The 20,000-nt window shown below is 48.3% G+C and overlaps 1 protein-coding gene across 1 annotated transcript in view; it reads right to left on the bottom strand.

Moving 5' to 3' along the window:
- Window positions 1–20,000, bottom strand: part of usp32 (ubiquitin specific peptidase 32) — a 117,482-nt gene that overhangs the window by 91,165 nt on the left and 6,317 nt on the right. The window lies entirely within an intron of this gene.

Genomic DNA, 20,000 nt, shown 5'->3' on the forward strand with positions numbered 1-20,000 from the left:
AAAATACATCTACTCAAATGATCCCCATGCTTTGAATAAAGCTTTGATTATCAAAATGTGATTTTGACTATATTCATCCTTCAAACCTCCTCGAGCACTAATGGTGATCGGAAAAACTAACAAATGCATTGGAGTCATCATCTCTTCCTTGCTTTATGTATTCATATTATGGTCTGCAATGTCGCTCCGGTGGTAGTGTGGAGACAGATGCAGTGATCCTCACAGAACATTTCTTAGTCAAGGTGGATGGGGGTTTAGCAGGTATCAGAGACATTTGAATAGCATGATTGGGAAGCAAGGCACCAAACTCCACATTGCTCCAGGGACTGTAACCTGTGTAAGTCGTTTAGTATCAGTTAAATGTAATGTAATGCAATGACTGGAGTGCCTTACCCAATTTTATACCTACTATGTACACACAAGGGACACCTCCAACTCTTGCCTCGACACAGTCATGGACAATTAACAAGATAATCTACAGCTTATACTGCTTAATTTTAGCCAACAGGCTTTGTTTACTAAATCTTTTCGGACATTACAGAGTAAGCCGTCTTTTCACTGTAAGGTTGTAGCATTGCATGTGTCAAATAAACTTCTCTACTCTGCCCTTTCTGGAGTAGAGCAGTGTGAAGTGGAGTGGAGTGGCGAGGCGAGGAGAGGCGAGGAGTGCAGAGGAGAGGCGAGGAGAGGCGAGGAGAGGCGAGGAGAGGCGAGGAGTGGAGAGCAGGCTCCAGGCTCATGATGGTGAGTAACGGAAGTTATACCTCGCTTACATGAGAAATTTTATTCAGAATGAACTCCATTTAATTCTGAATAAAACTTAATTCCGTTTCAAAAACATCATGCAAACACTTGATGGAACTATTTAATTCTTCCGAATTATTCATTCGGAAAAAAAAACATCATGTAAACTTGGCCACAGGCAGAAAAAGAGAAGAGTTGAAAAGAGTGGAGTGGAGTGGAACAGAGGGAATGCTGTTGGTGACCAACAAAGTGGAACAGGATCAGACTGGAGTGGAGGAGAGCTTAGTACATACAGCAAAGTAGATAGTACAGCAAAGTAGATAGTACAGCAAAGTAGATAGTACAGCCAGTAGTGGTGACTAGGGACACTGAAGAAGTGGGGTCTGGAGAGGAGTGGAGGATAGTGATCATGACTAACAGGGGAACAGCAGAAAAGGAGCAGAGTGGATGAGACCAGAGCAGAGTGGAGTGGAGTGGAGTGGAGGAACCCTGTTGGTAACTAAAAGGCAGAAAAAATGTAGATTGAAGAAGAGGAGAGCCGAGTGCCGCTGAGGGGAAGGAAGAGTGGAATATGGAGGGGATCAAAGTGAAGAGGGTGTCAGTGGCAGGCTGGTGTTGACTGGGGGCAGAAAGAAGTGGAAGAGAAGCAGGATGGAGTAGAGCAATGCAGAGGAGAGCGGAGTGGTGGTAGTTGCTCGGGTGGAAAGAAGTGGTGAGTAGAGCAATGCAGATTGGCGTGGAGTGGATGGGAGGTAGTCTGGTGGTGTGACGAGGGACAAAGAAGAAGAAAGTAGAGGAAGAGGAGCAGTAGGGGAGGATTCTGAACTGAGAGGAGGAGTAGGGAAGATGTCAGGCTGGTGACGACTGTGGCCAGTAAGCTGTGGAGGACAAACCTAGTAGAACAAAGCAGAGTGGCGTGGAGGGGGAAGTGGACGGGAGGTAGCCTAGTCATGACAAGGGGCAGACAGAAGTGGAAGAGAAGCAGACTGGAGCAGAGCAGAGCAGAGTGGCTTGTATGGTATGGTTGACCAGGCGAGGTGAATGAGTAGAGGGGAGTGGACTGGAGGTAGCCTGGTGATGAGGCTAGAGAAGGAGGAGTAGATTGGAGTGGAGGCCAGAATGGCATTGAGGGGAGGAGAAGAGTGGCGAGTAGAGGAGAGCAGACGGGTATAGAGGAGAGCAGAGTGGAGAGGATGGCGGGGTGGAGGAGGTGACTAGGGTCAGAAAGAAGTGGAAGAGGAGCAGAGTGGTGAGGAGCAAAGCAGAATGGTGTGTGTGTGTGTGTGTGTGTGTGTGTGTGTGTGTGTGTGTGTGTGTGTGTGTGTGTGTGTGTGTGTGTGTGTGTGTGTGTGTGTGTGTGTGTGTGTGTGTGTGTGTGTGTAGGGGAGGATTCTGAGCTGAGAAGAGTGGAGGCTTCACAGTGATGAAATGTCAGCACCACCACCCACTTCTTCAACACTGCAGAGATCCCTCTCATCTCTCTCCAGAACTACACCGAGTTACGATGGCAGAGATAGACATAGAGGCTGCAGCCAACACTACCTCCCTTTCAACACAGGCCAAGATGAGGCAGCACACACACACACACACAGACACACACGCGCACACACACACACACACACACACACACACACACACACACACACACACACACACACACTTGTGTGTGCCCACATTATGCCCACACACTGCACACGCACGGCAGCACACACAGACCTGCTCAGACACGGCATGTGAACAGCATGTAAACACACATGCGCACACACACATAAATGCATGCACACACACACACACACACACATGCGCGCGCACACGTGCACGCACACACACACACACACACACACACACACACACACACACACACACACACACACACACACACACACACACACACACACACACACACACACACACACACACTTAGCACAAAAGCACTCAAAACGAGACCCAAGCCTCTGCAGGCGCCCTCAACCTGTATTTAACCTGCACGCCTACACGGGGGCCGGCCGTAACTCTCCCTCCTTCTTCTCCTCAGCAGCAGCAGCAGCAGGCTCTTGTGAGTCCCCTCACGACCATCACAAGCACCCAGGGCCGCTCACAGCTTTGGCCGGGCCCGGGACAAACTCATCTGAAAGAGCCCCCCCAAACCAAAACCACAACCCAACTCAAGTCTGAGCCCTTCCTTCCACCGATGTGGGCCTGGGACAACTGACCTTTGTTCCCCCCCCTCCGTCGGCTTCCCTGCCGGCACCCACGCAGACAGACAGGCTGCTCAGCTCGCACTCAGGGCCCTTTGAAACACACTCACTCTGGGCTTAGCTCTGGATCCCGCTGGGGGTGAGTGAATGGATGACTGAATGGATGGATGTAGAGGGTGGGTGGACAGGCAGACAGAGACAGACAAGCCGGGTTTATGCTGTTAGGTGCAGAACAGAGAACAGCACGGACCCCCCACTCCAACAAACAGTATGATTTAGCGTCTTCCATTCTATTCCCCCATTTCCACCCACTGCTCAGCGCTCTTACACGCCTGCTGCTTTCCCCGAGCCAGCGCGTTTGATTTGTGGCGCGCAGGGGCCTTTCGCCTTGATCCTGACCATCGTAACACTAAAACCTCCCTGACAGGTTTTAAGGGCTCTGTAGTGGGCGCAATGAGAGGAAAAGAGGAGGAGAGGAGAGGAGAGAAGGGGGAAAGGTGAAGAGTGGAAAAGAGAAAGAGTAGTGAAGAGAGTGAAAGAGAGGAGAGGAGAGGAGAGGAGAGGAGAGGAGAGGAGAGGAGAGGAGAGGAGAGGAGAGGAGAGGAGAGGAAAAGGTGAGGAAAGGACAAGAGTGGTGAAGAGCAGAGAGTACTCAAGAAGAAAGGAGGTCCAATGAGAGGAGAGCAGCGGGAGAAGAGAAGATGGTATAGTAGAGATGTACAGCACATGTACAAGGAGATAAGAACAACAATAGGACAAAGGAGGAGAGGTAAAGGTGAAAAGAGGCAAGGACCAAAGAGAAGAAAGGAGAGAGGTTGAGAAAAGAGAGGAAAACAGAAGAGGGGAGGCAATGAGAGAGAAGTCATGAGAAAGAAGAGAGAAGAGAGACGTCATGAGAAAGATGGGATTAATGAGAAGTAAGGCGAGGAACCAGGAGAGGGGCTGAGAGAAGACAGGAGGGGAAAGGAGGGGAAAAAAAGAGGTCTGGGGAAGAGAGAGAAAATTGTTCAGCGCAGGCAGGTAGGCAAGCAGGCAGGAAGGCAGGCAGCTAGGGGTGTCCTTGTGGGCTGAGGTGGCCAGCAGTGCGTGACTGTAGAGGTGGTACTGCACTAAAGGAGTCACACAGGGCAGGGCGAGGTGCTACTGCACCGCACAGTACTACACCACTCTGTAGCAGAGTAGAGGGACAGAGACGGGGAAGAAGATGCAAAGAGTAGGAGATACATCATACTTAAGGGGAAAGGCCCAGCTGTGGCTGAAACGGTAGGGCACCCCGGGGGAAAAATAAATAAATAAAACGGGACAAAGGCAAGTACTAATACGTAGAAATGTGGGACATACATGAAGCAAGGAACACACTGTAAAAGAAAACAAGGGAGAAATCAAGAAAGCCACACAGGTCACCACCCTGTCACACCAATGGGATGGTGACAAGGGTTCCACCCATGCAAGGCAAGAGGAGGAGATGGACAAGAAAGAAGGAGAACAACAAAGCAAATACAGAGATAGGAATGTCAAAATAAAGCAAGAGAAGGTGAAAGAGGAAGTACAAGAGAGATATTCAGAAAGCAAGAAAGTCACACAAGGCCCTACGGACTGGGTCCTCGCACTGCTCTGGCTCAGTAGAGGGAAGGCTCGTGGGACAGAGACAAAGCTGCACCCCATGTAAGACGGAGGAGAAGACAGAAAACGAGAAAAGAAGGAGAGAAAGATATAAAGAACAAAATAAAGCAAGTGAAAGTGATTTGTGGAATCAAGGAAAAAGATAAAGGAAACAAAGAGATCCTCCTCTGTCAAGGAGAAGACTCAGGGGACAGAGACAACACTGATCCCCTTGGAAGATGGTCAGAAGATAGGAATGGAGAAGAGGAAAGAAAGACAGATAGAAGGAAAGAAAAAAATGAAAGAAAGAAAGATAGATAGAAGCAAAGAAAGATAGAAGGAAAGAAAGAAAGATTCCCTATGTATGACAGCGAATACAGAAAGCAAGGAGGAGAGAAAGAAAGAAAATATAGAGATACATAACTAAATAAAGCAGGAAAGCGAGAAGGATCAAGGAGTAATAGCTATAAGTAATATACTGTATATAAAAAGGACAAACAAACAAGTGTGTGCACTTACAAACATATGGCAGGATAAAGAGTAAGAGAGATGGAAAGAGACATATTTCCTCTTTACTTAAATTGCAGATGATAGGTCACCATTACACACACACACGTTCAGCGAGCCTCTTCTGGATGCAATTTACCAGCCTATCTCTGTAAACTTAACCATTGAAATGCACAGTACACTTACAAACACATGAAAGAGAGAGATGAGTGATGGCCTAGAGGAGGATGGAGAAAGACAGACTCCATCCCTGGTAGCCTGGTGCCCAATATACTTTAGCCCTTACTACCGCACACACACAAACAAGCCCTTCTCCCATCAGATTGTGAAGTGAGTTAACTCTTAAATTGAATTATTTTTCAAGTTACAAAGCTACATGTACTGTATGCAAGATGCGCCAGGGTGTTGTAGCTGCATTTCCATCACGTGTCTCTCACAAACGTTTTAATGCATGTTTTAAAATCTTTAAAATCTTTGATGTCAAATGCCCTGTATGCACCCGCACACCTCTCTCTGTCTCTGCCTCTCTTCTGTTGTTGTTGTTGTAGTTGAGAGAGCATCATCTCCTGGATGCTGTTTGGCTGCCTGTCTCTGTGTAAACTCTGTGACCATGCCTGTAGGCATCAGCCCAGACAGTGGGGGGGTTCTCATCTTAACCAGAACTGACATGCTGTAAACCACAGACAGACAGCCCAACCAACTGAAACAGCACATGGAGCATCTGAGGAAAAAAGGAAGAGGCAGGCAACACACACGATACAGCAACCGTTCACTAAAGCCGGGCTTGAAAACCCAGTAACCCAGTGAGTGATTCTCAAACTTATTCTGATAGGACCCCTTTTACGACCAAGATAGTTTTCACGACCCCCACCTCCCATGGTCCAAACATTTTTGTACTTTAAAATGTCAGTAAATTGAATATCAAAAGGTTAACACATTCTGTTATAAACAATATATGGAATGGTTGGCGCCTATAATCAAGGGGTCATTTCATGTGAAATCCCCCACACAAATTTTAAACTTACTCTGCCTTTTTAGAGGGAAGATATTGCAGAACTATATTTTCATGAATCTGGCACCAATATTAAGGGATAAACAGACTAAGAAAGTCTTAATTAAGAGGGAATGACACTATACATTCATCCTTGATTATGTCAGTTTGGGAACCCCTGCAGTAACCAGTGCATCTCGGCTGGATGCCGAAAACTCAGGTAAGTAGAAATGAAAACAGACAGAACCTTTTGGACTGTTGGACTATTTGGACTGTCCGTCACGCCTGGGCAAGGCAAGCCAAGCTAATCCACACCCAGTAGGGTTTCCAGTAGCATAGTGTTTCTCTAGCCTCGCGACGCCATCCTCTGTACTCCACCCAAAGATTTTGGCTCCGCACATCGTCTGGCAAAAGCCTCGAGTTCGGTTCTCTCAGTGTTTCGCCAATCAGCAAACAGTTGAGAGTGGTGACGTAGAACTCACCCGCGAGCTCCGTTACAGATTGGTTAAGGTAACTATATTCACAATTTCGTTTTGTTATTTGTATGCTTTTGCGACGCTATAACGTAACAGGCATGCTAATAAAGCACAATATGGGTTTTAATTTGAGTTTGGAACTTCAATTAATTTAAATGATAGAGTAAGATCAGACCATCTCCCATCGTCCACGGAGACGGAGTCCTCATGGCTTTTGCCAGACTGATTGACGGAGTCAACAGTCGGCTATTCGCCCAGGCTAGTGTTTCTCAGCGGGGATCCAGGGATCTACAGTCACCCAGCGGATTTTAGGGAGCCCTTGGGGGGCGTTGAGAAGTAGACAGCTGACAGGGAGTAGTGCTTAATTGCCATTGGGTGTCATTAGTCTATTTTATTTTTTAATAATAAGAGGGGCGTTGGCAGACTTATGAGGTCCAGGGGGCGATTATTCAAAAGAGGTTGTGAACCACTGCCCTAACACTTTATAGTTAAAGCGCCCACCCTGACAATCTCTACCTTGCCTAGGTCCCCTGAAAATGTAGACATTTTGGGTGTGATTTCTGAAGTTGCTTCACCTTTTAGGGTCTGTAAATATCATATTTGATAATGAAACTGCATAGTATAATATTTCCAATGATGATAGCCATTAGCCAGGTCTCTCTAATATCAGCCAACCCCCCACAATCTTGAGTGACACACACACACACACACACACACACACACACACACACACACACACACACACACACACACGCACACACACGCACACACACGCACGCACACGCGCGCACACACGCGCACACACACACACACGCGCGCAAACGCACGCGCACAAACGCACGCGCACACACGCGCGCACACATACACACACACACACAACAATCTACGTGCGTGTCCATGTTGTTGTGCCCGGGTTACCTGTAATCAAGGCACTCTTATTCATGATCATTATCTAACCTGTTTTGCTGCCATGACCAGCGATACTCACCTCACCCACGCAAAAACCAGACACATGCCCACACATCGACACATCATAACCCAGAAAACACTATTACATCACAGGGGAAAATAACCCCACTTATCTGGTTTCCCTATCTTAGTCGGGGAAATGTATACACAGCAGCATGCATAACACGTGCACACACACACGCATAACAAGTGCGCGCACACACACGCACACACACACACACACACACACACACACACACACACACACACACACACACACACACCTCCTTTCCCTCCACGATAAAGGTCACAGCACAGCACCGCATGGCGGCCCCAAGGTCATCAGACAGCAGCCAGAGGTCACACACATCCACTACTCCAGTACCCTCCACAGCAAGGCACCACAACGCACTTGGATGTTAAACATTAACAACCATTCACCGCTGGCCTCCCTCCCAGCCTTCCTCACGTGCTGCTGGCTGCTGGAAGGGAGTCGTTCAGGTTCAGGTCACTCACTGGCTGCCACCCGTCACAGTTTGCGTAAGGTAGGAACTGGCACCCGCTGAATAGGTGTCTTTAGGTGCCTGGCGTAGTGAGGCAAGGTCAAGTGAGGGAGGAGGGAGCAAGTGGAAGTTCAAGTGAGAGGCTTACTTTTTCTCTTACTGAAGCGTTTGAATACCTTGAAACCTTGAAAATGCAAGAAATGGGCAACAACATATAAAATTGCCTTGCCTTGAGTGAGCGTGAGTGCTAGATGATGCACATGTCAGAGAGGGAGAGAGAGAGAGAGGGGGAGAGAGAGAGAGAGAGAGAGAGAGAGAGAGAGAGAGAGAGAGAGAGAGAGAGAGAGAGAGAGAGAGAGAGAGAGAGAGAGATTGAGTGGGCATGTTCATTACAATGCCACCCAATCACTCAAATCGGGGCACGTGCACACAAGAGTGAGTTGCCATGCCCGAAATGTCTTGGTGCTTCTTTCATTGTTCACTTCCCTAGTGCACTAAGCTATGTGGTGAATGACTGAACCTTTCGGAGTGTCAGTGTGTGTGTGCGTGTGTGTGCGCGCTAGAGAGAGAGAGAGAGAGAGAGAGAGAGAGAGAGAGAGAGAGAGAGAGAGAGAGAGAGAGAGAGAGAGAGGTGTACGTGTAACGTGTGTGGGTGTGTGTGTGTGTGTGTGGGGGGGGGGTTGCTGCTTTGAGGGTAGATAGGGGAAGTAGTTTAAAAGTTGAGAGAGGTCACCCGCTGTGCGGTGTGTGGATGTGTGAAGCCTGGGCTGGGCTGGGCTGGGCTGGGTGGCTTAGGGCATTCCTGTCTGATTAAAGGGGGAAGGAAGAGGAGACCACAGAGGACACACACAGGCTCTCTGGCATGGCCGGCCTGACACTTATCTGTCTGCTACCACACACACGCACACACACACACACGCACACAGGAGGGAAACCACACACACACACAAGAGAGGATGGAAGACACACTTGGTCAGTGGAATGGAGAGTCCCTCGGGAGGAAGTCAACACACACACAAACATGTGCACCGCACACACGCACACTATGCAGAGGATGGAGGACAGGCCACCCTCGGACAGTGGCGTCCCAGCTGTAGTGAGATGGGGGGTTGGGATAGGGGAAGTCCTCACATAGACACACACGCGCACACACACTCCAAACCAAAGACACCATACCCAGATATTAGCACTGTTTCTCTGTCGTAGCCACACACACACACACACACACACACACACACACACACACACACACACACACACACACACACACATCCATTTCTCATTCCGACTTAAGACAGGTACAATCCACGCCAATCCAGAGGGAGACAAATGTCACAGCACACCAGATAGAAATGTGGTTGGCTAGACGCTTTCGTTATATTTCGTTAATCTGTCTCAGAGAGTACCACTGTGATATTACATTTTAACAGAAATCACAGAGGAACACGCAAACACCCTCTATTCTTCTTCTTCTTTTTTTTCCTCTTCTCTCTGCATCTCTTTCCTTCCCCACGCCCGAAGCAGGAGAGTCTGTTGAACCGTAACACAAAGCTGGGCAGCCAGCCCAAGATGAGGCAGGGAGGGATGGAGTGAGGGAGGGATTAACAGATTGAAGGATGGATGGAGGCATTGGGAGATTTTGGACAGTGGTTCTGATGAGTGGGCCACCAAGGCTTTCATCTCTTCCTCTCTTCCATCCTTTTCGCCCTCTAAGGACAGTGGGTAAGCAGTTAGGGCGTCAGACTTGTAGCCCAAAGGTTGCCGGTTCAACTCCCGACCCAGCAGGTTGGTGGGGGAGTAATTAACCAGTGCTCTCCTTCATCCTCCTCCATGACTTGAGGTACCATGAGTAGGGATGCACGATGTATCGGCCAGATGTATCGGTATCGGCCGATATTCAACACATCGGACATCGGTCTGATGGGTAAAACTGGGCCGATGTTAACGCCGATGTTTTTTTTATATGTTACGGTTCTAAAAGAATGGAATTGACGATGACTTTCACTGTTTGTCTTCTATTTTGTCTCTATTTTTTATCAAATTATCACATGGAGTTAAAAAGTGTTTTTGGAAATAAGACGACATTCAAAAATTATGTTTGTTTGCATCATTGTCATCTCTTTTTTTTAAAAAAAGAAAGAAAAACATCGGTATCGGTTAATATCGGTCATCGGCCAAAACCGCAATATCATAATCGGATATCGGTATCGGCCGAAATTTTTGACATCGTGCATCACTAACCATGAGCATTGTACCACCGTGCCGTACTGCGCCCTTGGGGCGCCATTGTGGGCTTCCCCCTTGCACGGGTGAGGCATAAATGCAATTTCGTTGTGTGCAGTGAGCACTTGTGTGCTGTGGAGTACTGTGTCACAATGATAATGGAAGTTGGAGTTTCCCAGGCGGGCTTTCATTTCATTTTCACTTAAAATCTCCAATCCTCCTCATCATCATCATCCCCTTCCTCCTCCCCATCTCCTTCACCCTCTCCTCCCTCTCCCCACCTTTTCCTCATCCCTCTACATCCTACCACCTCCTCCTCCTCTCATTCCTCTCCCCTCTCTCTCCTCCCTCTAAATCTCCTCTCCTCATTCTCACCTCATCCTCCCTCTCCCGATCCTAAGGCGCTAATGGTCACTTAGCCAAGGCCCATTAGCGAGATTCAGAATGCTCACTTTCGGAGAAAACGCTGCAATGGTACGATGAGAAAAATCCCAAGAAGTCTGTCTGTGTCGACCAGTCAGTCACGAGGCCGAGTCGTCTGATCGCTTCCTGAGATAGCTTTTTAATGTGTGGCCAGGGGAAAAAAAGGCATCTGAAATTGCTTGAGCAAAAAAAAAAAAAGAGCAGACACCCATCCACCCACTTTCACACCCACACCCACACCCACACACACACACACACACACGCATTGAACACAGGATTGAATTACTTGGAATAATTGTCAGCTGCTGATCATTCGGAGTGAATAGAGAGGAAGAGACTAAAAAAAGCCCCATCAAGACCCCGAATGAAAAGCTCAGAGAGCAAAGTCAAAGAGGCGTCTGAAGGCGGCAAATGAGCCGTCGTCTGCTGCAGCCAGCACCAATCATTTCTGTGGCACTGGCAGCACCGCAGGCTTACAGGAAGAGCGCCAAGCTGGGAAACGACGGGGGAATTGCCCATCACAACTTCTTCATCGGAAACAACGCTCTAACGGCCTTTAAACGCACACACAGTCACACACAGGCACACACATGCACACACATGCACACACATACACACACATACACACTGTGATACCATGAGAGGCTGGTTATCAGCAGGGCAGTTCAAAGTAGTGCAAAGACACAGGTTTTCAAAATAAATGCAAGTTTTAATGGGTACTGGGAGAATTAACAAAGGAATGGGGGGGGGGTCTCAGAGGCAAACGTTCAACTGAAATATTCTTCTTTTTAAAGTTCAACATAAATTCAGGCCCGCGGCTCTTAAAAGGGAACTAAAAAGTCTTTTTCCAATCAGGTGTCTCTCCAACAGAAAATCCTCTTCACATGGGCTTTAACATAGAGTCACTCACGGGTTTTCTCTTCGTGTGATGGACTTCAGGTAAGTGTTCCTTCAAATGCTCTCCAGGTAGGTATTTTCTTTTCTAGGTTCTCAAGGTAAGTGTTTTCTGCAGTCTGAGGTCGAAGCACTCTTCAAACAATGTTCTTCTCCCAGAGAGTGCAGCCCGGAGCTCCCCAATCTCCAGACTGACACACAGGCAGAGTGAAACTGTTCTTCATGGCCTACAGCTGCTCAGGCCATGATTAGCCACACCTGTGCTGAAGTGACTTGTGTTGAGGTGTGCAGTACCCAACTGCACCAGCAGATGGAGGCATACCAGGTTGTGGTAGGAGCCATCTCCGTGGGATGTAGCGCCCCTCGAGGACACAGCCTCTCATGACATCACAGTTCCTCCCCCTCAGGACCGGCGCCCCCGTCGGGCTGGAGGAGGTGAAGAGGGCATCTCGTCGCGAGAGACCATCGGCGTTGCCATGACGCTTGCCAGCCCTGTGAATGACAGAGAAGTTAAAGGCCTGCAAGCTAAGAAACCATCTCGTGACCCTTCTATTAGTTTCCCTGTTCCTGGCCATCCATTGTAAGGGAGCATGGTCGGACACCACGGTGAAGCGCCGGCCAAGGAGGTAGTACCGCAGAGATTCCAGGGCCCATGTAACAGCGAGGCATTCTTTTTCCACTGTGGAATAGTTCTTTTCTCTAGGTAGGAGTGCTCTGCTGAGATAAAGAATGGGGTGCTCCTCACCTTCATGGTCTTGAGCAAGCACAGCTCCCAGACCCACCTCTGACGCATCAGCCTGAACCACAAATTCCTTGCTGAAGTCGGGTGCCACCAGAACCGGACCGGAACACAGGGCTCGCTTCAGGTTGACGAAGGCTTCTTCCGCTGCAGGGCTCCACCTTACCAGTCTCGAGTGCCGTTTGGTGGTCAGCTCTGTCAGGGGGGCAGCTATAGTAGCAAAATCAGAAATAAAGCGTCTGTAATATCCAGCAAGGCCGAGGAATGATCTCACCTGTCTCTTGGTGAGCGGTCGGGGCCAATCCTGTATGGCCCGCACTTTGGCCTCCTGTGGCTTGACCAGTCCTCTGCCGATGGTGTACCCCAAATAGTTGGTCTCGCTGAAGGCCAGCCGGCACTTCTTTGGGTTCGCGGTCAGACCCGCTTTCCTGAGGGAATCGAGCACAGCCTGCACACGGGGTAAATGGCTGTCCCAATCTGGGCTCTGAATCACCACGTCATCTAAAAAGGCTGCAGCATACCTCTTGTGGGGGGCGAGGACCTGATCCATCAACCGCTGGAACGTCGCCGGTGCACCATGGAGGCCAAACGGTAGTCGGGTGTACTGGTACAGTCCCTCTGGGGTTGCAAAAGCAGTTTTCTTCCTCGACTCCAGGGTCAGCGGTACCTGCCAATAGCCTTTAGTGAGGTCAAGAGTGGTTAAAAATCGGGCATGTCCTAAAGAGTCTACAAGATCATCAACCCGTGGCATTGGGTAAGCATCAAACTCGGACACTTCATTTAATTTCCTATAGTCATTGCAAAATCTTACTGTTCCGTCTGGTTTAGGAACCAGTACGATGGGGCTTGCCCAAGCACTCTTGGATTCCTCTATGACTCCTAGCTTCAGCATTTTTTCAACCTCTTCCTGGATAGCCAACTTGCGGGCCTCTGGCACACGATAGGGACGCTGGTGTATTGTTCTGCCGGGCAGGGTGCGTATCTCATGCTGAACCACATCTGTGTGTCCAGGTAAGGAGCAGAAGACGTCTTGGTTCTGATCAACCAGCTCCAGGGCCATTTGTCGTTGTCGTGGCGACAGGTCCGGACCCACTTGTACTTCCTCTCTTGCAGGTTCTCTTGATTCTGTGGGGGGCAGACAACTGAACAGCGCCTCCCTGGCGTGCCACTTCTTTAGGAGGTTAATGTGGTATATTTGTTCTTTTTTTCTTTTATCAGGCTGCCTCACCTTGTAATTCACCTCACCTACCCGTTCAATGACCTCATACGGCCCTTGCCAGGTTGCCAGGAACTTGCACTCGACGGTGGGAACCAGCACCAGCACTCTGTCTCCTGGTTGGAATTCTCTGGGTTGGGCCGGTCTATTGTAGGAAGCTTGTTGATGCCTTTGAGCAGCTTCCATGTGTTCCCTCACTATGGGGTAGATGGCCTTCATCCTGTCCCTCATGGCTCCCACATGCTCAATCAAAGTCTGTTGTCTGCACGGCTGCTCCTCCCAGGCTTCCTTGGCAATGTCCAGAAGTCCTCGGGGTCTGTACGAAAGCAAGAGTTCAAAAGGTGAGAAGCCAGTAGATGACTGGGGCACTTCTCTTACCGCAAACAGAAGGTATGGTATGAGCTGGTCCCAGTTGCGCCCATCTTCTGTGATCGCCTTCCGCAGCATGGATTTGAGTGTTTTGTTGAAACGCTCAACCAGACCATCCGTCTGGGGGTGGTAGATTGATGTTCTCAGCTGTTTGATCTGGAGCAGTTTGCAGAGATCCTTCATCACCCTTGACATAAACGGGGTGCCCTGGTCTGTGAGGATTTCTTTTGGGATGCCTAAACTAGCTGAGAGGAGGAACAGCTCTTTGGCAATTTGCTTGGATGTGGCTTTTCTCAGCGGGATGGCCTCTGGGTATCGGGTCGCATAGTCTAGAATGACCAGAATATACTGATGGCCCCGGGAACTTTTTGGCAATGGCCCAACAATGTCCAGTCCAATTCGCTCAAAAGGGGTCTCAATTATTGGTAGGGGGATGAGCGGATTCCTGTAGGATGGCTTGGGAGCTTTCTGCTGACACTCAGGGCAACTTCTACAGTAATTTTCAATCTCCTTATGTACTCCTGGCCAAAAGAAGCGTTGCAGAATTCTTTCCTTGGTTTTTTCTATGCCAAGGTGAGCGCCTAGCGGGTGTGTATGTGCTAGATTAAGCACAGTGTTCCGGTGGGGTTTTGGCACAAGCAGTTGCTCGACCACTTCATCATTTTCCTTGACTACTTGATATATCAGGCCCCGATTCACTGCAAAGTGGGGGTAGGAAGGGCTCATCCTATCTCCGACTAATACCCCCTCTAGCACCTGCACATTCCTGAGGGCATTGGCAAGGGTGGGGTCTTGTAACTGTGCAGTACCATACTGGCCTGTGAGAAGTTGGTGCTCTCCGGTGCTGTGGGGGTCCTCCTCACTGGGACTGGAAGCATGTCCTGGTTCCATGTTCTCTTCTCCAGACTCTGGACCGCTCTCTGTATCAGCCAGATTGCCTGCCATTCCTGCGAGTGTAGAAGAGGGGATCAGTGATTCTGATGGTTGCACTGGTGTATTGTGCTTACCAGTCTTACCTCTGTGTCTGTGAGGGGCCCGGTGTAGCCTTTCTTGTGTCTCTCGCCACAGTGGGTGGAAGGCTGGACAGTCTCGTCCGATTAGCACCGCAGTGTTTCCCATACATTGAGAAAACTATGGCGGCCCGCCATAGTTTAAATTTGGCCGCCATAGTTTACGAAAATGTTAAAAAAAAAAAAAAAAAAATTTTTTTTTTACTTTTTTTTTTTTTAAACGATATCTGTTTTTGTTAAAAACGATTTGAATTACGTTTTTGAATTTCCTTCGCATTTTCCTCCTGGAGTAAATACATCCTATAGACTCTGTATTGGTTAGATAAGTAGTCCCATGGTAACACAGAATGAGGGGAAAGCATTAGGAAGTGACCGTAAGGGTATTACAGTTGATTCATGTGTGCACACGTGTAACATCGGGTCGGGTGAGTAAAGGGTGGTTTAACAGAACATGTGCGCAACGATGCGTTATGACACGCCGATATGATCTTCGTCCAAATCGCTAGTCGCATGCATCATCGCTAACTGCGTTTACATCGCGTGCCGCGTGTAAGGGAAATGTTAGTTGTTGACATGTATGGAATTCACTTCAATTTGTGCTATTTCTTGCTTCAGTTGTGGACAAAACGATTGGCCAAACTCACAATAGAAAGCCTTTGCTGTGCTACTGTCCCAGAGAGCTGAAAAAAAAACCTTCATAGAAGAAGTCACACTTAACAGGGGTGTTAACCAATCCAATGAGCTCTCTCTCTCTCTCTCTCTCTCTCTCTCTCTCTCTCTCTCTCTCTCTCTCTCTCTCTCTCATAGTAGCCTACTATTTACCCATAACAAATGGTGAATTTCTGAGCCCTTTTTAATTTGTAGCCTATACCATTGAAGGCATGATAATGCTTCATCATATTTTACAAATAGGGCCTATGTGCCTTTTATATACCAAATGTTTATCATTTTGAAATTGTTTCAGTTGTTTATGACTTGTGTATGACTGAAATTATCTCTGCATACTATCAGTGCTGCATTGCTTTGTAAAGATAGGCTATTCAACACACTTTAAAAACACACTGAAAAGATACGGCCATAGTAGCCTACTGAAAACATTTTGTTCATAATAATGGTGATTAATAAATGGTGGTCTTAAATTTTCATACTGACATCCTTGAATTTGACTTGGTAGATCACGGCAGACCATCAACTTCAAAAGTAGATCTTGGTTAAAAAAAAGGTTGGGCACCCCTGCTATAGAGAGAACCACAAGTGCTTGAAAGACAGGGATCAAAAGCCTCAAGTTGTTGTAGTTTACTTGGGTTTGGGAGCAATATAAAAAACCTTCAGAGAAGGGGCAGTTGGGATGAGTTTACTAACACTCCCTAGGCTTTGTTTTACAGTTGTAATGAGTTTGGTGACAGACCTTCATTGACACAGCAGAGGAGACATCGGGCTGCATATAGAAATTAATGTGTAATGAATGTGAATATAGACATAAATGTGTAATATGTTGTTAAGCCCTTTTAATGGGAGGAATTTGGAAAAAAACAGGCCCTGTGACCAGCACCCCTCATGTAGAATGTGTACGCCTACAGATATGTGTGGGGGAAAAGGCATAGCCTACCCAATAAGACCCTTTTTGTCTATGCGTTAACAATTTCACAGTGCTCTTAAATTCTTATCTCTGCTCCTATTTTGTTTCATTATTGTTTCCCAGACCCCTGCATGAGGGACGAATGAAACTGTGTTGTAAACAGAAATTATTCACTGTACTGCATTTTTTGACAATGACAATGTACTACTATTATACAAGTCATAGGTAAAATCTTATGTAGCCTTATTTCTCAAAATATAAATGGCTGAAATATAGGCCCAGGCCTACAGTTTCTCCATGCGCCAATGTCATACTGTAGTCATTGTTTTGCCGTTTTGCATTTACGCTGCAAGAATACCCCCCCCCCAAAAGGCCCGTGTGAGAAGACCCCCCCCCGGACAAAATAAACCCCGGTTGCCCCCATAGTTTCCAAAATTTCTGTGGGAAACACTGCACCGGTACGGGGAGTGAGTCAACCACCCCAGCTGTTGTTTGTATGGCTCCTCGGGTGGTGGCCACTGTGAGTTCAGCCATTGGGTAGTTCCGGGTGTCTCCATGAACACATGAGACAGGGAGAAATCGGTCAGCCATCAGGCTTGAGGGATCCACTAGATTCTTGTGGACGAGCGTGACCCTGCTACCAGAGTCAAGCAATGCTTCAACATCATTATGATTCACGGTCACTGGGCAGATGGGTGGCTGATCTGGGGCAGCCTCTGTTACCCCCACGAGAGATGCGAAGAGATGGGAGGTGGGCGAACTCGAGGACCCTGCAGTGGGCATGGGCTCATCGGAGGGTTTTCCGCACTGCCAAGAGATGTGTCCCCTCTCGCCACATCGGAAACATTGTAGGGTTTCCCCCTCTCGCCGGCCTCTTCCTGGTGGTGGCTGGCTCCTAGCTCCTCCTGGAATGTAGCTGGATCCGGTAGTGGCTGAGTGGGAGACTTTTGGGGTCTTTTGATGGCCTCCTGCCGCTGGGATTTGGGTTGCACTCCTAGGCTCCTTCCTGGAAGCGCGGAGCATCTCAGTCGTGGCTTGATACTTCTCTACCGCCTCCACCGTGAGTTCGGCTGTAGTAAGGGCCTGTTGGCTGATGATTCGTTTCGCCTCATAGGGCAGGGCCCTTAGGTAGTGATCCACCACCACGGCCTCCACTATAGCTGTCGCTGCATTTTTGTCTGGCTCCAGCCATTGTCTTGCTATACGGGCGAGTTCATGCATTTGTGCACGAGGAGCTTGGTCTGACTGAAAAGACCAGCTATGAAATCGCTGGGCCATACCGAATTTAGTAAGCCCACTTCTGCTTAGTATCTCTGTCTTCAGTGCCTCGTAGTCTGACGCCTTATCGGGTGGCAGGTCCTGAACTGCATTCAGTGCTTGTCCGGTTAGGAAGGGGGCTAGCAGACCTACCCACTGTGCTTTGGGCCATGCTTCTCTTGTGGCTGTGGCTTCAAACGTGTGCAGGAATGCCTCCACATCGTCTGTGGGGCCCATCTTGGCTAAAAAGTTGCTTGCCTTAATTGGATGGACATCCCGGGCAGCCATTTGTTTTTGCATCTTTAACTCTTCTGTTTTGAGAAGGTTTGCTCGCTTCTGTTCCTCTAACAGTGCTGCACTTGCTTGCGCCTGAGCCTGCTGGCTGGTGACAAGGGCTCTCAAAAGTTCTTCCATTTTGGTGGTTGGGGCCACTGTGGTCAATCTGGAGAGCAGGGTGGATAAATTTTCAGTGTCCTCTTAATCATGCACTATGAATGTTTGAACTGCCCGCGTCCTCCACCATATGTGATACCATGAGAGGCTGGTTATCAGCAGGGCAGTTCAAAGTAGTGCAAAGACACAGGTTTTCAAAATAAATGCAAGTTTTAATGGGTACTGGGAGAATTAACAAAGGAATGGGGGGGGGGTCTCAGAGGCAAACGTTCAACTGAAATATTCTTCTTTTTAAAGTTCAACATAAATTCAGGCCCGCGGCTCTTAAAAGGGAACTAAAAAGTCTTTTTCCAATCAGGTGTCTCTCCAACAGAAAATCCTCTTCACATGGGCTTTAACATAGAGTCACTCACGGGTTTTCTCTTCGTGTGATGGACTTCAGGTAAGTGTTCCTTCAAATGCTCTCCAGGTAGGTATTTTCTTTTCTAGGTTCTCAAGGTAAGTGTTTTCTGCAGTCTGAGGTCGAAGCACTCTTCAAACAATGTTCTTCTCCCAGAGAGTGCAGCCCGGAGCTCCCCAATCTCCAGACTGACACACAGGCAGAGTGAAACTGTTCTTCATGGCCTACAGCTGCTCAGGCCATGATTAGCCACACCTGTGCTGAAGTGACTTGTGTTGAGGTGTGCAGTACCCAACTGCACCAGCAGATGGAGGCATACCAGGTTGTGGTAGGAGCCATCTCCGTGGGATGTAGCGCCCCTCGAGGACACAGCCTCTCATGACATCACAACACACATACACACGAAGCTATTTATGGTGCTTACACAACATCTTATCTCAAAACACAAAGTACTGTCTGTAGGATATCTTTCACTACTTGGTTTTGGTATTTAATAGACAAGTGCATCATCAGGTGCAAAAACACATCTGCACCCAAACAACAATCTAAATAAAAAAAAGAAAATTACCATCAAAGAAAATATCAAATAAATGACAACAGAGAGGAAGTTGTCACTGATCAGTGACAGCGAGCGGTGGCTTTGATATGACAGCTGAGCTTCTGGTGAGAGAGAGAGAGAGAGAGAGAGAGAGAGAGAGAGAGAGAGAGAGAGAGCATAATCCTGCGTAGATGAGGCACTCACAGGCTGTTTGATTTCTCCGCTTTACTGCCTATTTACCCCTTCATCACATCACCCCACGTCCACACACACACACACACACACACACACACACACACACACACACACACACACACACACACACACACACACACACACACACACACACACACACACACACACACACACACACCACCTGACAGTTCCCAGCTTCAAAGCTCATCACCTTGAAGAGTAAGTCACACATCCATCACAGACTTCCATCGAAGAGTGTGTAGGCAGCAATAATGTGCACCACACACACACACACACACACACACACACACACACACACACACACACACACACACACACACACACACACACACACACACACACACACACACACACACACACACACACACACACACACACACACACGCCAGTCTCTCTGACGAAATATTAATTCAGGCGATCTTACGAACAACAAACGTGACCTACTTTTCGGCACCACTCCTCTCTACATCTTCAGTTCCCCCAGAACTCTCTACTTCAAGCAATGCCTCAACCCACGCACAGACACACAGACGTGAGCAGTGCAGCACCTAACATGAGATGTAGGTCTGTAGGTTGAGGTGCTCTTTTGAAATCAAAGGAACTCGGAAGACAGCTCCGTGCAGAGATCAGTGCAGTCGATGCAGAGCAAAAAAACTGACCTGAGGCCAGTTACAGACCATAACAAATCAGACATGTCAGACGCGTCAGATCCATACGCCGTCTGGCCGTTATGAATGGCTGTCGGTCAGCTGGGCTCTCTGCAGGAACGACGCG

The sequence above is a fragment of the Engraulis encrasicolus genome, chromosome 8 (assembly GCF_034702125.1).
Source record: "Engraulis encrasicolus isolate BLACKSEA-1 chromosome 8, IST_EnEncr_1.0, whole genome shotgun sequence".
Taxonomy (NCBI): domain Eukaryota; kingdom Metazoa; phylum Chordata; class Actinopteri; order Clupeiformes; family Engraulidae; genus Engraulis; species Engraulis encrasicolus.